Raw genomic sequence first — 20,799 nt, forward strand, 5'->3', positions numbered from 1 at the left:
AGCAGCAATATCAGGAGATTCTAGGAGTAATTTAGAAGGCACAGGATAGATACATCTCAAAGTAGAAGAAGTATTCTAAAGGCAGAGTGATACAACTTTGGCTGACAAGGAAATCAAAGCCAACATAAAAGCAAAAGTGAGGGCATATAATAGAGCAAAACAAGTTAGAGGATTGGGAAGCTCTTAAAAGCCAACAAAAGGCAAATAAAAAGCCATAAGGAGCAAAAAGATGAAAAGTGAAGGTAAGCTAGCCAATAGTATCAAAGAGGATACCAAAGTTTCGTCAGATATATAAAGAGTAAAAGAGAGATGAATGTAGATATCAGAGTGCTGGAAAATGATGCTGGAGGTGTAGTAATGTGGGACAAGGAAAGGGTGGACAAACTAATTAAGTATTTGCATCAGTGTTCACTTTGGAAGATACTAGGAGTATGCTGGAAGTACAAGAGTGTCAGGGGTCAAAAGTGAGTGTAGTTACCAAGGAGAAGGTGCTTGGGAAGCTGAAAAGTCTGAAGGTAGATAAGTCACCCCGACCAGGTGGACTGTACCCCAGGGTTCTGAAAGAGGTAGCTGAAGAGATTGTGGAGGCATTAGTAATGATCTTTCAAGGACCACTAGATTCTGGAATGGTTCCAGATGACTGGAGTATTGCATATGTCACCTCACTCTTCAACAATCAAGGAAGGCAAAAGAAAGGAAATTATAAGCCAACACACACAAGATGCTGGAGGAACTCAGCAGACCAGGCAGCATCTACGTAAAAAAGTACAGTTGACATTTGGCAGGATGGGAGAAAAAAAAGAGATTTGAAGGGTGGGGGGAGGGGAGAGAGAAATGTCAGGCAATAGGTGAAACTTGGAAGGGGAGGGGTGAAGCAAAGAGCTAGGAAGTTGATTGGTGTAAGACACAGAAGGCCATGGAAGAAAGAAAAAAGGTGGGGAGTTGATGGGTGGGCAAGGAGATAACATGAGAAAGGGACAAGGGGATGGGAAATGGTGAAGGGATGGAGACATTACTGGAAGTTTGAGAAATCAATGTTCACACCATCAGGTTAGAGGCTATTCAAACAGAATATAATATAAGGTGCTGTTCCTCCAACCTAAGTGTGGCCTTATTCATGGAGGAGGCCATGGATGTACATATCGGAATGGGAATGGGAGGTGGAATTAAAATGGGTGGCCACTGGGAGATCCTGCCTGTTCTGGCAGATGGAATGTAGATTCTCGGTGAGACCCGATGTAAATTGGGAGACCGCTTCGCTGAGCATCTACGCTCTGTCCGCCAGAACAAGCTCTGGGTCTGTACTCACTGGTGTCGGGCGTGGCCAAGTGGTTAAGCGATCAGGACTAGCGATCTGAAGGTCGTGAGTTTGAGCCCCAGCCAAGGCAACGTGTCGTGTCCTTGAGCAAGGCACTTAACCACACATTGCTCCAGTCCACCCAGCGGAAAATGGGTACCAGAAAAATGCTGCAGTCTACCTCGCGACAGACTGGCGTCCTATCCGGGGGGGGGGGGTGGGGGGGGGGAGTCTCATGCTTTCAGTCACTTCATGCCACGGAAACCGGAATGAGCTCAGGACAGACTTTAACTGTACTCGCTGGAATTTAGAAGAATGAGGGAATTGAAACCTAATGAATGACCTGGATAGAATGGATGTGGAGAGGATGTTTCCTATAGTGGGGGGGAGGGGGTCTAGGACCAGAGGGAACAACCTCAAAATAGATGGATGTCTATTTAGAACTGAGATGAGGAGGAATTTCTTTAATCGGAGGCTGATAGTTTCTTGATAAGAACTTTCAGGACTTGAAAAACCATGGGGAGAAAGCAAGAGACTGGGGTTGAGAGGGAAATGGATCAGCCATGATCAATTGGTGGAGTGGCCCTGATGGGCTAAATGGCCTAATTCTTCTCCTCTGTTTTATGGTCTTGCAGACTTAAACATCCACTTTTTCTTAAAAAGTAAAGAGCACACAAAGAAATAAAAAAAATGAACTAATTTTGATCCTCAGTTAAAAAATGATTTATAATAGGATATAAATAGGATTTATAATAGGATATAAATGATAAACAGAATTAGTAAAATAATAGGAATAAATTATTTGAAGCCTTAATGTAATGAGTGCATTCCAAGACCATGACCAGGTGGTGAATTTGACCTAGAATATTATCTATTTATACAGATCAGGGAGATGATCTTCCCTAGCTGATAGTTGTAGTAACTTTATGATCAAACACATAATTAACATGCATCTGCCCCAGAAAGAAATTCCATCCATGACTAATTCAGCCAATATTAACAATTAATTTAATTCCCCATGGTCTAAATTAAGCAATAGATTCCCAGAAACTTTTACCATTTTTATCAATATCCACCCTGTGATAAAAATTTGTAACTGAAATTAGTTCTCCCTGTTCTTCATCGTGCACAGCTGCCAAGATCTCCTAGTGTGTTTGTCGTGCCACTAAATAAATAAGAAATGTGAATATTTCTTTCATGAAACCAATGATTGGAAATGCAGATCAGATTTCAACAGATGAGAAGTACATGGATATCATACTGATTGTATAGATTCACAGATTACCGGATAGATCAATAGCAACTGCATTTAATATTGTGAAATATTTATAAGGGGCTCCAGCTGCCAAAATGGCACGCTGATAACCAAAATAGTCCAAATATTTGGACAAAAGCTACTTCACTTAAGTAAATATTTGGATTTCTGAAGAATTCTAGCTGACAGTATATTTAGATTCTCTACTTCACTGCAGTCAGTGTAAACTAGGGCAGACACTATCTTTCAAAGCAATTTACATTCTTGGAACAGTATCCTAATATGAAAGATTTTTTGTTTAGTTCTGTAGCTAAAATTACACAGTCCTGTGGTAGATCAAAAAATTTAGAGTGGGAATTAAATAGAAACCTATATCACTGCAGCTGTATAATTGCTGAACAATATCACTAGTCAAGAAGGAAGAGGAACAACAAAACACAGACCAGTTAAGCTGATTTAAAAAACAGAAGTGCTGAAATCCATTATTAACGAAGTGATAACAGGGTGTGTAGAAAGTAAAAGTGGGATCCGGCAAGACCAACATGGATTTGTGAAACTGAAATCATGTTCGAACTTCCATTTATTAATGCTGTATCTTCTCAATTTGTAATCGGCAGATGAGACAAAGGCAGATCAGTTGATATGATATTTGGACTAACAGACGGACACTTACAAGATGCACCAAAAAGATCACTAAACAAAATTAAAGCATAGGGTTGCAATGCTATTTTGGCAAGGACTGAGTATTAATTAACGGACAGAAAATAAAGATTAAGTAATAATTGTTCAGTTTGAGGCTGAGAAGATATTCTGTTTAGAAGGGATCAGTACTGAGATGGTAGCGGTTCACTAGGCACAGTAATGACTCCAACGAGAGGATCACTACACTGATACTGCAAATCATTGTGGTAACGTAGTTGTGATGTGGATGCAGAGTGCCTTCAGTGGGGTTAGACCAGCTAAGAGATCACGTGACCAAGTGATCAGCCTCACTTGGCCTCTCCAACTAAGTGAGGGGGCCAGAAGAATGCAGATACAGGTCATCGTGAGTAGAAAAAATAGGCATTTTTAAAAGGAGGAGAGAGTGAAAAGTATTAGTATTGCGAGGAACCGACGTGCAGTAGAATACAAATCAGTCTTACATGTGTGTTGACCAGGCAAGTAGGAACATAAACTACACATCTCACGTGTTTTTGAGTGCAGTAGTGTAGAAATATTGTTCCAATTATATAGGGCCCTGTGAGATAGCATCTGGAATACTGTACATAGGTCCAATCTCCCTAACTAAGGTAGAGTATACTGCAATAGGGAGAGGCCAGCAAAGCTTCACCAGATTTATTCCTAGTTTGTGGTATGAGGAGAGACTGAATTTAGACAATGCGAAGTGAACTCGAGAAAACATACAAAATTCTTGTGGAACATGATAGAGTAAATGCAAGAATCATGTTCCCATAGCAGAATCTAGAGGGTCGCAGTTACAAAATAAGGGGTTGGCCATACAGGACCAGAATGAGAAGAAATTTCTTCATTGAGATGTAGTGCATCTATGGGATTCCTTCAGCCCTGATTGAAAAGCTACAGAGCCTGGGCCTCTGTACCTCCCCCTGCATTTGGATCCTGGACTTCTTAACTAGAAGACCATAATCCATGCAGATTAGTAATGATATCTCCTCCTCGCTGACAATCAACACTGGCACACCTCAGGGGTGTGTGCTTAGCCCACTGCTCTACTCTCTCTACACCCTGGGCACAGCTCAAACCCCATCTATAAATTTACTGATGATACAACTACTATTGGCAGAATCTCAGATGGAGACAAGAGGGCGTACAGGAGCGAGATATATCAGCTGGTTGAGTGGTGTCATAGCAACAACCTTGCACTCGTCATCAGTAGGACCAAAGAGCTGATTCTGGACTTCAGAAAGGGTAGAATGAGGAATCACAAAGCAAACCTCATAGAGGGATCAGAAGTGGAGAGAGGGAGCAATTTCAAGTTCCTGAGTGTCAATATATCTGAGGTTCTAAACTGGTTGCAACATATCGATGCAGTTATAAAGAAGGCAAGACAGCAGTTATATTCCATTAGGAGTTTGAGTGGTTTTGGTATATCATTTAAAACACTCAAAACCTTTTACAGATGTACCATGGAGAGCATTCTGTCTGGCTGCATCACTGTTGTGTATGGAATAGGACAGGGGTGGGGCTACTGCACAGGATCAAAAGAAACTACAGAAACTTGTAAAATTAGTCAGCACCATCTTGAGTACTAGCTTCCATAGTACCCAAGATATCTTCAAGGAGTGCTGCCTCAGAAAGGCAGCAACCATTATTAAGAACCCCCATCACCCAGGGCATGCCCTTTACTCACTGTTACCATCAGGTAGGAGATACAGAAGCCTGAAGGCACACACTCAGCGATTCAAGAACACCTTCTTCCCCTCTGCCACCCGATTCCTAAATGCACATTGAACCCATGAACACTACCTCACTTTTTTATTATTTCTGTTTTTGCACTATTTTAAATTTAACTCTATAATACACAAATAAAGAAGAAGAAGAAGAAGAAGAAGAAGAAGAAGAAGAAGAAGAAGAAGAAGAAGAAGAAGAAGAAGAAGAAGAAGAAGAAGAAGAAGAAGAAGAAGAAGAAGAAGAAGAAGAAGAAGAAGAAGAAGAAGAAGAAGAAGAAGAAGAAGAAAGCCCTTAACTCAGACGCCGTCGTGACAGGTTTTTTTTTAGCAGGCTTTCTTATTCTTATGAGGTCGAGTTGCTAGCTCAATGCTCAACCCAGCATGGATGGAAAGCATGCAAGGGAGTCGGCTGGATTCGAACTCGGGAGTCTTCGCTCTGAAGTTCAGCACTGATGCCACTAGGCCACCAGCAGTCCTATACACATATACATACTAACTGTAATTGTTTACTATATTATCACGACCTGCATTGTACTGCTGACACTGTTAACAAATTTCATGACATATGCTGGTGATATTAAACCTGATTCTGATTCTGACCACTCAATTGGGTTGTGAGGCTCAGTCGCCCAATATATTCAAAGAGGAGAGCAGTAAGTATTAACTGAATCACAAGAATACAAGAAACATCAGATCCTTCAACCATGTCCCACCATTAAATAATAATATCATGGTTAATCCATTCTGGTCTCATCTCCTTTACTGTGCCTTTTCTCCATGACCCTCTATTCGAAGTTCAAAGTAAATTCTATTATGAAAGTACATATAACCGTGAGATTCAGTTTATTGTGGGCATACTCAACACATCTATAGAACTGTAGCTATAACAGGGTGAATGAAAGATCAACCAGACAAAAAATTGTGCAAATACAAATATAAATAAATAGCAATCAATAATGAGAAGATGAGATAATGAGGTAAAGAGTCCTTGAAAGTGTGGAAATATTTCCATATTGGGGCAAGTGAAGTTGAGTGTAGTTATCCCCTTTTATTCAAGAGCCTGATGGTTGAGGGGTGGTTAACTGTTCTTGAGGCCTCTATTCCTTGATCTATCAAATATTTACCCATCCAGCTTCCACGACCTAATGTAGCAGAGAGTGTCAGAGACTCACCGCCCTGTGCAAGAAGAGATTTTAAATGACCAGCCCTTTATCTTATAGTTATGTCCCCTTGTTCAGGGTTCACCCAGAAGTGAAAATACCCCAGCTCTTACTTAGTTCCTTATATGTTTGAATGTGCTTACCCCTCATTCTTCTGAACCAAAAGAACTACAGGTTCTTCGTAGGACAAGCCTCTCATCCCAAAAAATGAGCCTGGTGAATCGCTTCTGTACCCTCTCCGTTGTTGCCATCTTCTTTTTGGGTAAGGGGACCAAAACCACCATTGTGGCAAGAACCTCCATATTTTAAAATTCCAAACCCTTCACATTGAAAGGCAAATTACTTTCCTTTTCTTAAGAACTAGCGTTCTTAAGAACTAGGGTGTGCACGTGGCTCTTTAAGGTACTAAAAGGAACTCTTGCATAGAATGTACAAGCAGGGATGTGATGTTGAAGCCCTACAAGGGACTCGTGAGACCACACTTGGAGTATTGTGTGCAGTTTTGGGCTCCTTATTTTAAAAAGGATATACTGACATTGGAGAGGGTTCAGAGAAGATTCACGAGAATGATTCCAGGAATGAAAGGGTTATGGTATGAGGCATGTCTGGCAGCTCTTGGGCTATATTCCCTGGAGTTCAGGAGGATGGGGGAGTTGGGGGTGGGATCTCATAGAAACATTCCGAATGTTAAAAGGCCTGAACAGATTATATATGGCAAAGTCATTTCCCAAGGTAGAGGAGTCTAGGACAAGAGGGCACGAATTTAGGATTGAAAGACATCCATTTAGAACAGAGATGTGGAGAAATTACTTTAGTCAGAGAGTGATAAATCTGTGGAATTTGTTGCCATGAGTGGCTGTGGAGGCCAAGTCATTGGGAGTATTTAAGGAAAACATAGGTTCTTGGTTAGTCAGGGTATCAAAGGGTATGGGGAGAAGGGAGGGGAGGGGGGATGACTGGAAGAATTGAATCAGCCCATGATTGAAAGGCAGAGCAGACTTGATGGGCCGAATGCCCTACTTCTGCTCCTATATCTTATGGTCATAAAAGAACCAGACAGACATCACAAAAAGCCAGAGTGAAGAAGTAAAATATCTGTATGATGTTATTAAACAGTGGAGTAGACATCTTTTTTTCTTGTGTTTTTACCACAACAAGCAAAGCAATGACAAGAAAGGAAAGCTGCCAGCATTGTGCACTCAATGACCTCTGTACTTTTCACAAAGTGTGTTTCCTAATTGACAGCATGGCAATGTAGTCACCAGCACCATGGGGTACATTAAGGAGTACATATGTACTCTGGGTGCTCCGATTCCCCCCCCCCCCCCATTCCAAAGACATCCAAGTTAGGGTTAGTAAGTTGTGGGTATGCTATTCTGGCACGTCGACCTTTGCAGGATGCCCCAAGCACATCTTCAATGCAAACAATACATTTCACTGCGTATTTTCATATTTCAGTTTCCACGTGATAAATGTGTAAAATTCACCGGAATGCCTCATGATCCCACCCTCTATTTTCATCACCAGCTGCATTAAAGGGGGATTCTGTCAGAATTGTAGTGGTGGGGCTGGCAAAGCTCAAAGGAGTCTAAATCGCTCATTCAAGAACATGCACTAAATGTACACACAGAATGAAAAGGAGAGAGCAAGTATGGTAGATACGTAGAAGCACCTTCACAATTAATCCTTCCTCGGTTGTGTGGCTAGTTTGCTTGTAGTCATTTTCTCCACCAAACATGTTCAGGAAGTGATTAATGGCTATGTACAACTCCCTTTCCCAGCTTGCAAAGTAGTAACAAAAGAATAGTCTTTAAAGACCTTGCATTTGAAAAGCACAGGGCCCTCATAGGTTCTAAAATCTTGCCTGAGAGAAGATGGAAGTACATTACCAAAACCTTTGCATTGCAATCGCAATTTAATTTAACCACAAGGGACCTGTTATTCCATTAAACCAGATGCTTTCAAAGAACAATGTTGATTGACTTTCTCCACCTGTGCTCTACAATATACCACTGTCGGAACAATTAAAAGCTAGCTTTAATATGCTTTCCCTGACTAGGAAAGGAGGCAAGTGTACATTCAAGATTCAAAGTATGTTTATTATCAAAGTAGGTGTGCAGTATATAACACTAAGATTCGTCTTTCCCACGATAGCCAGGAAACCAAGAAAACTATGGGACCAGTTTAGAGAAAAACATTGAAACTCACCCCCAATACGCAAACAAAATTGTGCCAACAGCAACAAAAAATGAGCAAAAAACACAGAGTAAAAACACAAAAGTAGTTCAGTTCAGCTGAGTTCGTTATCTGCAGGCCATCGCAATCAAAATTGCCCAAAATAGCAACAAAACAGCAACCAGAAACCGGAAGCACATCGTAATGGGAACAATAGAGTCCGATCCACAAACCGCACCGAATAAACCTTTCCCAAGACCCAGAGCTCTGGCATCATTTTCCAACAGTATCATGAGAGGGAGGATACATTCAAATGCAGGGATCTTCCATCAGGAGCAGCAGGAGAGAGGGAGAGAGACCCTCACAAGCAGACACCTTCCTCCGGCAGCAGCGAGCAAGAGGCTGGTAGACGGCGCTGAACACCCGCTCGCCTTCTCGATGATTTCAATCCCCCTCAGACTTTAATCAGCGAGACGGGTAAGAAATGGTGTTGATCATCGTGGGCTTGCACCACATCTCCTGGCTTCCTTGCTTTAAGGCCACTCGAAGCCTCACAAAACCCTCTCAGAGACAACAAAGCACCAGACTGCTCACTCATCCCGAAACCACACCACAAAAATGTAGATCACAAGCTCCCATATTTGAAAGAAAAAGGAGACGTAAAAGAAGTTGCTTTCGGAACTGTCTGGAGGATGTCGCCCTTGGTTGTGTATTCTGCTGGAGCCGTCTTCTTCAGGAAAAAATTCAACATACTTCAACAGTTGATGGCCCATCAGTGAGGCGTTGTCTGAATCTGGATACGTAGAGGATACAGTAAATCCAGGTAGAGGATACAGTAAGGTCTGGGTGCATAGAGGATACAGTGAGATCTAAGTAAAGGGTACAGTAAGATCTGTGTACATAGAGGATGCAGTAAGGTGTGAGTACATAAAGGATACAGTAAGCACCGGGTACGTAGAGGACAAAGTAAAACTAGGTGGAGGGTACAGTAAGGTGTGCGTACATAAAGGATACAGTAAGTGCCGGGTACGTAGAGGATACAGTGAGGACTGGATTTGCTTCTTCATGCACCCAAGTTGCTGAGTTAACGATCTGCTAGTTGGAAGCTGGAGAGCTGAAAGGTGGGATTCCAAGAGGTGATCCTGAGCATGGACAGCTAAACTGACAAATAATGGGATAATTTGAAAAAAGGGGAATGGACAAGTGGCCAGAAATGGAGGATTGCAGAGATCTCTGAAAGTTACAGAGATGTTAAAGGTAGATGAGGTGACATTGGTAAGGAGATGGAGGGATCTGAAACCAAAGGGAACAGTTGTAAGAGTGTGATATTACTGGTTCAGGAAACAAGTTCAGTAATTATTGAATGAGTGAATAGATGAAAGAGCACAGGAAATGGATCATAGAGTTTTAGGCAGTGTTGTTTGAATAGAAGGAAGGAGTGGCGGGAAATGTGGATTCCCAGTTATGTTTTTTTTATTTGCATAGATAGACTTCTTTTGCAGATTGATTGTGTGTCAGTTTTTGTGTGTTTATGTCTGGTTTTTCATAAAGTTCTATGGCATTCCTTTTTTCCTGTAAACGTCTGCAAGAAAATGAATCTGGTAACACATATATACTTCATTAAGTAAATTGACATTGGCTTTTGTAAAGGTTAAATCTGGACATAGCAAAGCTAGCCAAGTTTATTTCAGCAGCAGGTTAGCTGAGACAAGAGCTGAATCGAGTTGTAAAACAGAACTAGAAATTAGTGACCTTGTAGACAGTTTGTGTGTGAGCTCAGTGTCTGGCGCTGGGTCAAATTGGCCAGCAAAGTTATGAATGATTTGGTTCAGCATCATGCAGGTGCCAGAGAAATAGGCACATTAGCTAGGGACAGTCTTTGGTGAGGACTGGGGATGAAATCTTTAGTTGGATGAAACTCAATCTCTTCCTGTACTAGGAGTTGGATGAGGAACTTCTCAGTGAAGTGCATGAGCAAAGAAAACAGCAAAAAATACCAAATATCCAGCAACTTGAAAGTAAAACAAATAACTCATTGTGTATCAGTGAGGTCCAAATGATCATTGTTGTTCTTTATCACTTTGAAGGTTAATTGCTTGGCTCATCCAGTTTCAGAAAAGAGCCCTACAACAAGAGCAGGACTTGCAAAAGCGTGAGGCCTGGATATCTGGGAAGAAACTTCATCGTAATGTAGCAGTGAAATATTTTACACTAATGGAAGAATGTGGTAGAAAGGGAGAGTGCAGAAGAGATTCACCAGGATGTGGCTTGGGATGGAGGGCTGTAGTAATGAGAAGTATTTGGATGGAGTGAGTATATTTTCACTACAGCACAAGAGGCTGAAAAGTGACAATCTGGAAGTTTTTAAAGCATGGAGGTTATAAAGAGGATGGATAGCTTTCTTCCCAGGGCAGGAATGTCTAGAACCAGAAGACATATGTTTAGGATGCAAAGGGAGGAATTTAAAGGCGATTTGAGGAGACTTGTTCCTATAGTTTATGACTCATGATTCTATGTATATCATTGGACATTCTTTGTCCATTTTATGGGGAACTCAGGAGCCTATATTATGCCTGTAAAATAGGCACTGGGCCAATGAACCAATTGGAGTATTTTGTTCACTCTTTTCATAAGCTTTTCCTGTGGATCATCTGAATATCTGTGATAGCTTTGATTTATTCAAAACATAATAAAATGGAATTATACACACAGACACTGGGCAATAAGGTTAGAGCATTCAAAACTGGGATTTGTTTGACAGACTGATAACTGGTTCAAAGTTCAAAGTAAAATTTATTATCAGAGTACAATAATGTCACCACGTACAACCCTGAGATTCTTTTTTCTATGGACATCCTTAGCAAATCTATAGAACAGTGACTGTAAACAAGATTAATGAACAACAAACTGTGCAAATATCAATATAAATAAATAGCAATTAACAGATAAAAAAGATTGGATATAAGTGGATCATTCTCAAATTGGCACCCTATGATTTTCAAAAGAATTAGTGTCCAGGCCCCATCTATTTGTACGTTATATCAATTATTTAGCTCAAGAGACCAAATCTAATACTTCTAAGTTTGACAATGAATGAAAACTTGGAGGGATTATGACAAGATGATGTAAAAAAAAGCTTCAAGCAGACATACAAAGCTGAGTGAGTGGTTGAGAACACAGTGTCTGGAGAATGTATGCAAAAATGTGAAATAATACACTTTGGAGGACAAACCAGAAAAATATAAATAAATAAATTTCATGGGATAAATGGGATAAATAAATTTCAAAGGGATCCTGGCACCTTCGTACACAAGTCAATAAAGGCCAGAATGCAGATACAGGAAGAAATTAGGAAGACACATGGTCATGGAATTATAAAATAATTTAGCCTAATGAATCAATGCTGACCATCAAGCATATTGTCACTAGTAATACAATAAAATAATTGAATCCACAACATACACACATACTCATGACTCAATCACCCTTTAATTCACTCGTGCACAAGTGAAATCATGCCCTCTATTACCACACTGTTCTGCTATTCTTATATAGAACTGGCTTATCGGTTCCAGATACTGACCATTTGGTAAATTGAGTATGTTTGAATTCCTTATTTGCGAGATCAATCACCATTCACAATGAAGGTGTTAAAAGTCAATAGAAACTCCAAGCTGACAACCTCTTGGAGATTTCCAGCATCTGCGGATTCTCTCTTGTTTGTAGCTGACAACTGATGACACTGTGAAGTTAGTAAAACAACTGTCTCTTAGTTGTTGGGTATATTTCACATCATTCTGTCATTCCTATCCCGCCTGTCTCCAGCACTCCTACTGCATAAAGGAAAGCTGTATCTTCTAGATTGATAAACAAGAGAAAATCTGCAGACGCTGGAAATCCGAGCAACACACCCAAGATGCTGGAGGAACTCAGCAGGCCAGGCAGCATATAGAAAAAGAGTACAGTCGACGTTTCGGGCTGAAACCCTTACGGCAGGATTGGAGAAAAAAAGCTGAGGAGCAGATCTTTATGGATAGTTTGATGGCTTTTAACGTAAGACTACATTTAAAAGGTTTTTTTAGACTGATATGTGATATGTGGATAAGAAAGGTTTCAAGCGATATGGGCCAAACACATGACCCAAATGAAACTAGGTTAAATGGGCATCGGGGTGAGTGAGGACCAGTTAGGCTGAAAGGCCTGTTTCCTTGCCGTGACTCTGTATTTGAATATCAGTATAAAGATGTGTTCAACTCAAAAAGGGGCCTTGGTGGGGCCACAGCTAGAATATTATATACAACTTTGATTTCCTTACATTAAAAAGTTATATATTTGTCATAAGGTGAACACAGCGTAGATTCATTAAACGGGTTTCAGGAATGGTGAGTTTACTGTATAAGGAAAGATTGCATATCCTCAGTATATGAGGAAACTAGTATTTACTATATGAGGAGAATGAAAGGAGATTTTATTGAAAATCACAAAATTAGTGCAGTGCTGGGCAGGGCTAGATAAATGAAGTTTGCCTCTCCTGGCTGAGGAATCTAGAACCAAGGGCCACAGTCTCAAACAGACCACTTTCGACTGAAAGCCGAGAGTGGTGATTCTTTTCGATCCAGTACACTCTGGAGGTCAAACATTCTTTGCATTCAAGACATTAACAAATAGATTTCTGGATATTGGGAATCGAGAAATATAAGGTTGGAGCTGAAAAAAAATGCATTGAGGTACAAGATCGGCCATGATCTTGATGAATAGCTGAGCAGATTCTAAGGATCAAATGACTTCTGCCTACTTCTGTTTATTTTAGGTTCAAAATGTTCTGTTCTCCACTCTAAACCAAAAGTACAAATGATCCCGAATGCCTGCGTTTTTCATTGAAATAAGTTGCCTTTTGTTCTGGAATTTACAATTTAATTGGTCTCCAATAATTCTGTCATGATTTAATGTTATTCTTTTTACTGGGCTAACTCTGGGTTATAACTCGTTATTTTAATGGCTCCTAGTACATTTATATTCCTGCCAAACATTTCAGGGGAAACATGTCTACATGTTGAGGCAAGTAAATCTGATTAATCTATTACATTTTCACACACAGTTTAGCTTAAATATTTTATAAACAAATTATAAACTTACTGGTGTGCGTATTGGTAAAGAAGTAATAAAATCTCCAGTGTTGTGCATATAAACTTTGAACTCAGAATTGTCTACAACTTGCCCTATTGTCTTTGCTCTATTTGTACTATTTCAGGCAACCCTAATTTCTTCTGACTGTCATGCTCTCCTTTGATAAAATAATCGGGCCTATTATGTTATTCTTAAACTATGCAAGCAAACTATCTGCCAAAAATGGCTGTGGAAATGTTTTTAGTTTGAGGCAGGGGGTGGGTGGAGAGCTTGGAAGGGAAAGAGGAAGGATTGTCCATTTGTAGCTCTTATGAGTAATGCATGGGATCAATCTGACAGTGAATGTATCAGAGTCTGCTGCACTCATTAGTTTGTTACAACCTGCAACTAATCACTTACCAGTGAGACCTTTCTACAAGCATGTTTGGAAATATTTAAAGAAGCATTTGATATGATTCTTATTCTGAAGCAAAACCCGGTCTTTGGATAATCTTCCAAAAGTTCTGAGTAATTGCATTTGCAAGCAACTACTGCCTGAAGGTGGTAAGTGACTTCAAGAAATCTACCAAAATGCATTCGGTTTCAATGTAAAAATTTGAAAATGATGATAATTTTTAGTTTTAAGGCTTGATTCTCTTGGCAAACTGCAAAATGAAGCAAGTCCAGATGTGACTTCTCAGTGTTCAGACCACAGCTGGGCTGTTTTTCTGTTTTGATGAATAATTTATGTATTTCTGACAGAACTGGAATAATTGTCAGCAAATGTAACTCCTGAATTTCTTAATACTTCCGATGATCAGTAAATGAATGTCAGGAGTGGAATGTACTTTCCCCAACAAACATAACGCAGGTTACGTTGCTTTGGATTAATACAGGAGGCTCTCAGATGGATAAAGAGAGTGTAATGATATTAAACTTAAACCTTAAATATTTCTCCTAAAATGAAGCATTGCAGAATGTTGCTGAGCATCCGATTTTTGAGGGAAATTAAATAAAATTTAGAGACTTCAAAAAGAGCAGACGCTGAAAATGTTTGTGGTTCTATTATATATGTAAAACAAATCAATGTTTCTTTCTGCGTTGAAAAGGTACTTGGGGACTCCGCCAGAAAGAATACAATTAGCAACTGTAGAGGCACAGTGTTTTACCTTTAATGCATTTCTATAGCTTAAAAGGAAAAAAAAACTTGGTTCAAAAATAAGATTAGCGCAAAATCTCCTAGAGAATTGGTGGAGCATTTTAATATTAAGAACAAGTTTATATTGCTGTTAAAATTAGGTCAAATGCTATCTTTCAGTTTATCAATGAATTGGATATAACTGCTGTTTTAGGCACAGTTTCCTTTGGAACTACGCTGTTCTCTCATAAAAAAAAATGCTTTTAAAGGGTCCGATTACCTCTCAAGATTACAACTCCTCTTAGTTGTCTCTGAAATAATGAAGATTTAGACCTGCAGTCTCTGTGCAAAACGTAATAAATTTGTGATCTTGTCCCGATTACCAATAACTGAAATATCTCTGACCAGTTAAAAGTATCTCAGCAGAATATTCATTTTCACAAGTATATTTTGTGCTTTTTGTTTTTGATGTGATTGCTACACTCTGGATGCTGAGACCTTCAGAACACAACCTATCTGTAATCTGCACGGCAGCTGGCAGGCTGGAATGCATCCCTAAATGTAATGGCATTTAATGACTCCAAGGACAGAATGAGAAAACTCCCACTCTTGGGTTCTCTCTCCCAGACCAGCCCTGCTCTGGTGTGAAAGTTCCACCCACATAAAGCCTGGTGGAAATAATCAGAAGCCAGAACCTGGTGAATCTGGCCTTGTGTTAAATCTCTCACCGGGCTTACTTCAGCAATGCAGTGCAAGGCCCGTTGAAAATTGAGGCTTTTCTCTTCCATCCACAACATGTGTTCACATTAGTTCTGTTTACTGTACCTCCCTTGAATATATCAATAATGTAAACTGTTGTAATTGCCTTCTCTTAGCATATGTTTACTGGATCATGCACATCATGCAAGCCTCCAGATTTTTCTCACCTTTAACTGTTACTTTGGACGGTTTCCTCTGTGCATTCCTTGCTTTCCTGTGAACTTTCAAATTGGTATCAGCCGACAGTGGAATAATCAGCCGGACTCTCTAATAATCCATTTTTATCTTAAAGAATACTTCAACAGCTTTATGGATCTGAAGATATGAGGGTTGGAATTTGAAAACATCCAGTTGTTGGCATGAGTTCGAGCATACCATTCTGAGCTCCCACGAGAAAAGTTAAAAAATTAATGGAAGCTCTAAAAATATGGTAAATGAAAATCCTGAGACTGAATCTGATCTCTAGGACTTAATCATTCACTGAAGAAGATTACAAATGATTTTCCAAATGATTCTAAATCAGGAATTAAACATGCAGAGATTAAAATTTTGAACGTATCTCTGTATTTTTCAAATGAAGAAAGGGAGAAGGGTATCATTTGTGAGAAGCTTTTGAATTTCATTACCAGAAATAGAAATGAGCAAAGTGGCTTATTTCACCTGTTACTTTGGCAAGAAAGAAAATAAGTACAATTTCATAAGATGTTCAATGTTCAAAGTAAATTTATTATCAAAGTACATATATGTCACCATATGCAACCCCAAGATTAATTTTTTTGCAGGCATCTGGTGCTCAGTAAATCTAAGAACCGTAATAGAGTCATTGCAAAACTGTACCCAATAGGACAGGCAAACAACCAGTGTGCAAAAGACGACAAACTATGCAAATACAAAAGAATAAATAAATAAACAAACTAACAATAATTATTGAGAACATGAGATGAAAAGTTGTTGAAAGTGAGCCAACAGGTTGTGAGAACAATTCAAGTCAAGTCAAGTCACTTTTTATTGTCATTTCGACCACAACTGCTGCTATAGTACACAATAAAAAACAGACAACGTTTTTCAGGACCATGGTGCTACATGAAACAATATAAAAAGTACACTGAAACTATGTAAAACTACACTAGACTATAGACCTACACAGGACTGCATAAAGTGCACAAAACAGTGCAGGCAGTACAATAAAGACAATAGGCACAGTAGAGGGCAGTAGGTTGGTGTCAGTCTAGGCTCTGGATATGGAGAAGTCTGATGGCTTGGGGAAAGAAACTGTTACACAGTCTGGTCGTGAGAGCCTGAATACTTCAGTGCCTTTTCCCAGATGGCAGGAGGGAGAACAGTTTGCATGAGGGGTGTGTAGGGTCCTTCATAATGCTGTTTGCTTTGCGATTGCAGCGTGTGGTGCAAATGTCCGTAATGGCAGGAAGAGAGACCACAATGATCTTCTCAGCTGACCTCACTATCTGCTGCAGGGTCTTGCGATCCGAGATTGTGCAATTTCCGAACCAGACAGCGATGCAGCTACTCAAGCTGCTCTCAGTACAACCCCTGTAGAATGTGATGAGGGTTGGGGGCAAGTTCAGTGATGGGGCAAGTGAAGTTGAGTGGAGCTATCCTCTCTGGTTCAAGAAGCTGATGGTTGAGGGGTACTAACAGCTCCTAATTCTGATGATGTGAGCCCTGAGGCTTCTGTACCTTCTTCCTGATGGCAACACCAAGAAGAGACCATGATGTAGGCAGTATGGGTCCTGGATGATGGATGCTGCTTTCCTGCAACAGCATTCCATAAGAATGCCAGGAATTACATCTCTATAGTGACAAGCATTTGTTATTTAGGAGTACAGCTAACGTAGATCTGAAGTTGGTCGAAAATTAGAAACCTGCACAGAGTAAGCTTTAACCAATTTTTCCACACCCATCAAATTCCAGCCAACACCTGTAGAGCATTGGGCTGCATTGGGATGCCTTTTGTTGCAGCCCACAAATAATCTTGTGAAAACATTCAGATATATATGTCTGAATTTGACTAGTTTCTGCAGTGGTGGGCTGGGAATATTCTTGGAGCCTCCTACTGTTTACTATTCAGTTGTCCATCCTTCACAATTAGATATAGTCTAGCTGCAGAGTTTGACCTGATACATTGATTGCGACATTGCTTAGCTTCGTTGCACCTTGTTCTGTTTTGCCATTTTTCTCTCATGTAGTCCTGTGTTCACCAAGTTGGTATCCCATTTGCAGACATTCCAGGCACACTTCACAGCATTCTTCATTCAACCAGAACTAAATCCTTTGACTTCATAGTATTAGAATGTAAGTTATGCTGGGTCATAAAGATATGGGTTGCAGTAGTGTACAGTTCAGTGACTGCTGATGTCTTTAATGTCACATGGACACTCAATTTAGAGATGCCAGGTCTGTTCTGAGTCTATCCTGTTTAACATTCATAGTCCCACAGAACACAACAAACAGTGTCCTTTGTGTGAATAGAGGCATTTCCTCCACAGGTCTATTCTAACAGCATTGCAATAGACAACTGCATTTGCCACTGGTGAATTAGTAAATTCAAGAAGGTTTATCCCTCTTGTTGTTTTCTATATACTCCCATGCTCAACCAAACCTGGTGCACAGAGCTACCAAACCACTCTTGGCAATGGACCTTGAACTCCCTCATCTGTCTCCTTACTACTTTTATGCTTCTTGTTGAATAGGGAAGAGCATGTACTTGTCTGCCCACAGACACCATGGGTGATAATCAGATTGGGAGGAGGTGTCTTTGCTCTTGTTTGACCCAATGTCATAAGAGTTCATGGGGTCTGGATTCAATGCTGAGAATAACTATTGGATACTCCCTCCCCACTCCCCTCTGGTGCTTTTCTAGACAATAATCTTGTAGCTGGCGGTCTACTAGAAATACTTAATTTATTTTAAATTCCAGATTATTTATTTAATTAAATGGAATTAACATTAAGTGGTTCTCTTGCCCTTGGGCTTTGCATGTTGAACTTTGACCTCTGGATAATTGGTCCAAACGCTTAATCAGTACATTACCATCTGAACCTGCTAGCCCTCATCCTTCTGGATAGTAGAATTCACGGGACTGGAAGGTACGGTCAACAAATCTCCGCCATGTTATTGTCTTATAATTTATTGATAATTATACATCTATAGTCCTGGAGCCTGTTACCCTAGATTCACATCAGCTTTTGTAGCCATGGCATTTATGTTGTTGTCCAGTTATGTTTTTGCCTGGAATGTTGATGATGAGGTGCCAAGTGAACCATTTAGATTTTCTCTTGAAGATTTTTATTGCCTGACACGTGTGCAGAAGCAATTTTGCTTGCCAAGCATTCATCCAGGATTGAGTGATATTCAGGTGTTGTTACACGCAAATAGGGGCTGAGGGACTGTGATTGGAAACAAACAATTGTATGATCATCAGTGAACATGCTTAACCAGTGCTGTTGAAGATGGTTGAGTCCAGGACAGTGCCCTGAGTGACTGATGCAGCCATGTCTGGTGAGTAAGATGATCAACTCTGAACAAGCGGAATCATCTTCCTCTATGCTAGCTTGTTCCAACTCGTTCCTCAACCTGTTCCTCTATCCAACTCGATGAGATCTTTCCCTTTAAATCCCATCCACTTCAGTTTCACTTGGGCTCTTGGTGTCACACTCACAGTAGGCTATTTGGCCAATTACGTCCAAGCTGATCTCAAACGAGCCAATTGTGCCTTCCTACACCAGGTCCACATCTCCTCAGGTCAAACTCCAAATGCACATCCAAGTATTTTCTAAGTGCATCTAATGCCATTTCAGAATCTGAGTCCAGATTACCATCTCCTAGATGGAAAAAAATCTTTCTTAGCCTCCTCTAATCCAACCCTCAATATTTAAAAAATAACTATGCAGCATTTACTCCACTTCAGTTTTTCATTGCTTTGCTAACAGAATTCTTATTTACTCTAAGATTGTCCCTCATAATCTTCTGGACAAATCTACCTTCAGTTTGTTCTAAGGAAAACAACCCAGACTTATACAGTTGCCCTTCATAGTTATAATAATCCATCCCCGTAATATCTTCATAAATCCCCTCTGTACCCTCTCCAGTGCAATCACACCTTTCCTAATGTGATCTGCTGTCGTGGAAACACTAACTAAGAACACCAGAGTGAGTTCAAGTTTCGTTTTAAGAGTTTATTGAAATTTATTAAAAGTAATTATTTTCTTAAAATATATTTAAATACAGAATACATAATGGATTACATTTTAAGGTAGAGATTGATAGGTATCTGAGTAGCCAGGGCATCAAATGTTATGGTGAGAAGGTGAGGGAGTGGGACCAAATGGGAGAATGGAGCCCCTCATGATAAAATGGCAGAGCAGTCTCGATGGGCCGAATGGTCTACTTCTGCTCCTTTGTCTTATGATATTAACATGATATTATGGAGAGTCTGCAGCAGTCTCCACCACCACCAGAGCTCTGAATTTTAGGTTATTCAGAGCTCATATTTATCCAGCAAGACAAACAACTTTCACATAACTTTGTTTAGCATCCCACAGTCAGTACATGATCAATTGTTGAAAAGATATGTCAATTGTCTCTCAGAATGAGTCCTCTTTATTCCCTGTTACAGGTCTCATAATTTACTCCCAGACGCATCCTCCCTCCTGGAGCAGGGGCTTAATATCCTGTTTGTTTTAATTCCTGGTACTGGGCTTATCATCCAAGATTTTTAACAACTCGCATCTGCAGTCTTAAGTCCAGCTGCTCCAGACTGGACAAGCATACCATCATACCCTAGTTTGAACATTTCCACCACATCTGAGGGGCACTCAGGAATCATGTTGTGGTGTGGGTAGTCCTATATAGTTTCTATATATCTTGGACAATGCATACCAATAAAAAATAGCATCCCATACACTTTTTTAACCAATCAATTAAATGCCACCTTTTATATTTTAATTAAAATAATTAACAATAAAAATTAAATGAAAAGCTTAAATAACTCAATTTAAATTGAACGTTAAATTGAGTTACTCTCACCGCACTTCTCAATTTCAGATCTTATGCCCATGTTTCGTCGAAGGCTGTGACAGGTCTGGAGCTACTTAGTCCTGGTGATACCTAAACTAAACATCAGTCAGCAGCTTATTGGTGAGTAACTACTGCATGAACCCTCTGACACCTTGCTAATGACTGCCAGGTTGGGGAGGAGCTGTAGATGGCCAAATTAGATTGTCCTGCTTTTCCCAGGTCGGGTTTAAAAGGCAATTTTCAATGTTCTGAGTGCTAACATTATCTGGGAACAAGTTGAGTAATGGCCCCTCTGATTCTGGGGCACAACCCTTCAAAGCTGCAGCCATGATATTGTTGGGTCATGTAGCTACTTGCTGTACCTACATACATGCCAAAACCCATTGTCAGTTCCTTTCCATATAAAAATCAACAGCCTAATGCTGTAACCTTTGTGCTCATCCTGAAGACTGGCTTTGCTGATG

The 20,799-nt window shown here is 40.1% G+C and overlaps 1 protein-coding gene across 7 annotated transcripts in view; it reads left to right on the forward strand.

Annotated features, from left to right (window-relative positions):
* Nucleotides 1–13,710: 13,710 nt before the first annotated feature.
* Nucleotides 13,711–20,799, forward strand: part of LOC132404615 (complement C1q tumor necrosis factor-related protein 7-like) — a 63,715-nt gene continuing 56,626 nt past the window's right edge. For 2 of the 7 annotated variants that reach the window (XM_059988905.1, XM_059988906.1), the window contains exon 1: nt 15,749–20,455. The gene's annotated coding sequence lies outside the window, so the exon portion shown is untranslated. Of the gene's footprint in view, nt 13,966–15,748; nt 20,456–20,799 lie in introns of those variants that run through there. The other 5 variants (XM_059988907.1, XM_059988903.1, XM_059988908.1 and 2 more) reach the window with 5 other exon arrangements.

The sequence above is a fragment of the Hypanus sabinus genome, chromosome 14 (assembly GCF_030144855.1).
Source record: "Hypanus sabinus isolate sHypSab1 chromosome 14, sHypSab1.hap1, whole genome shotgun sequence".
In the NCBI taxonomy this organism is placed as follows: domain Eukaryota; kingdom Metazoa; phylum Chordata; class Chondrichthyes; order Myliobatiformes; family Dasyatidae; genus Hypanus; species Hypanus sabinus.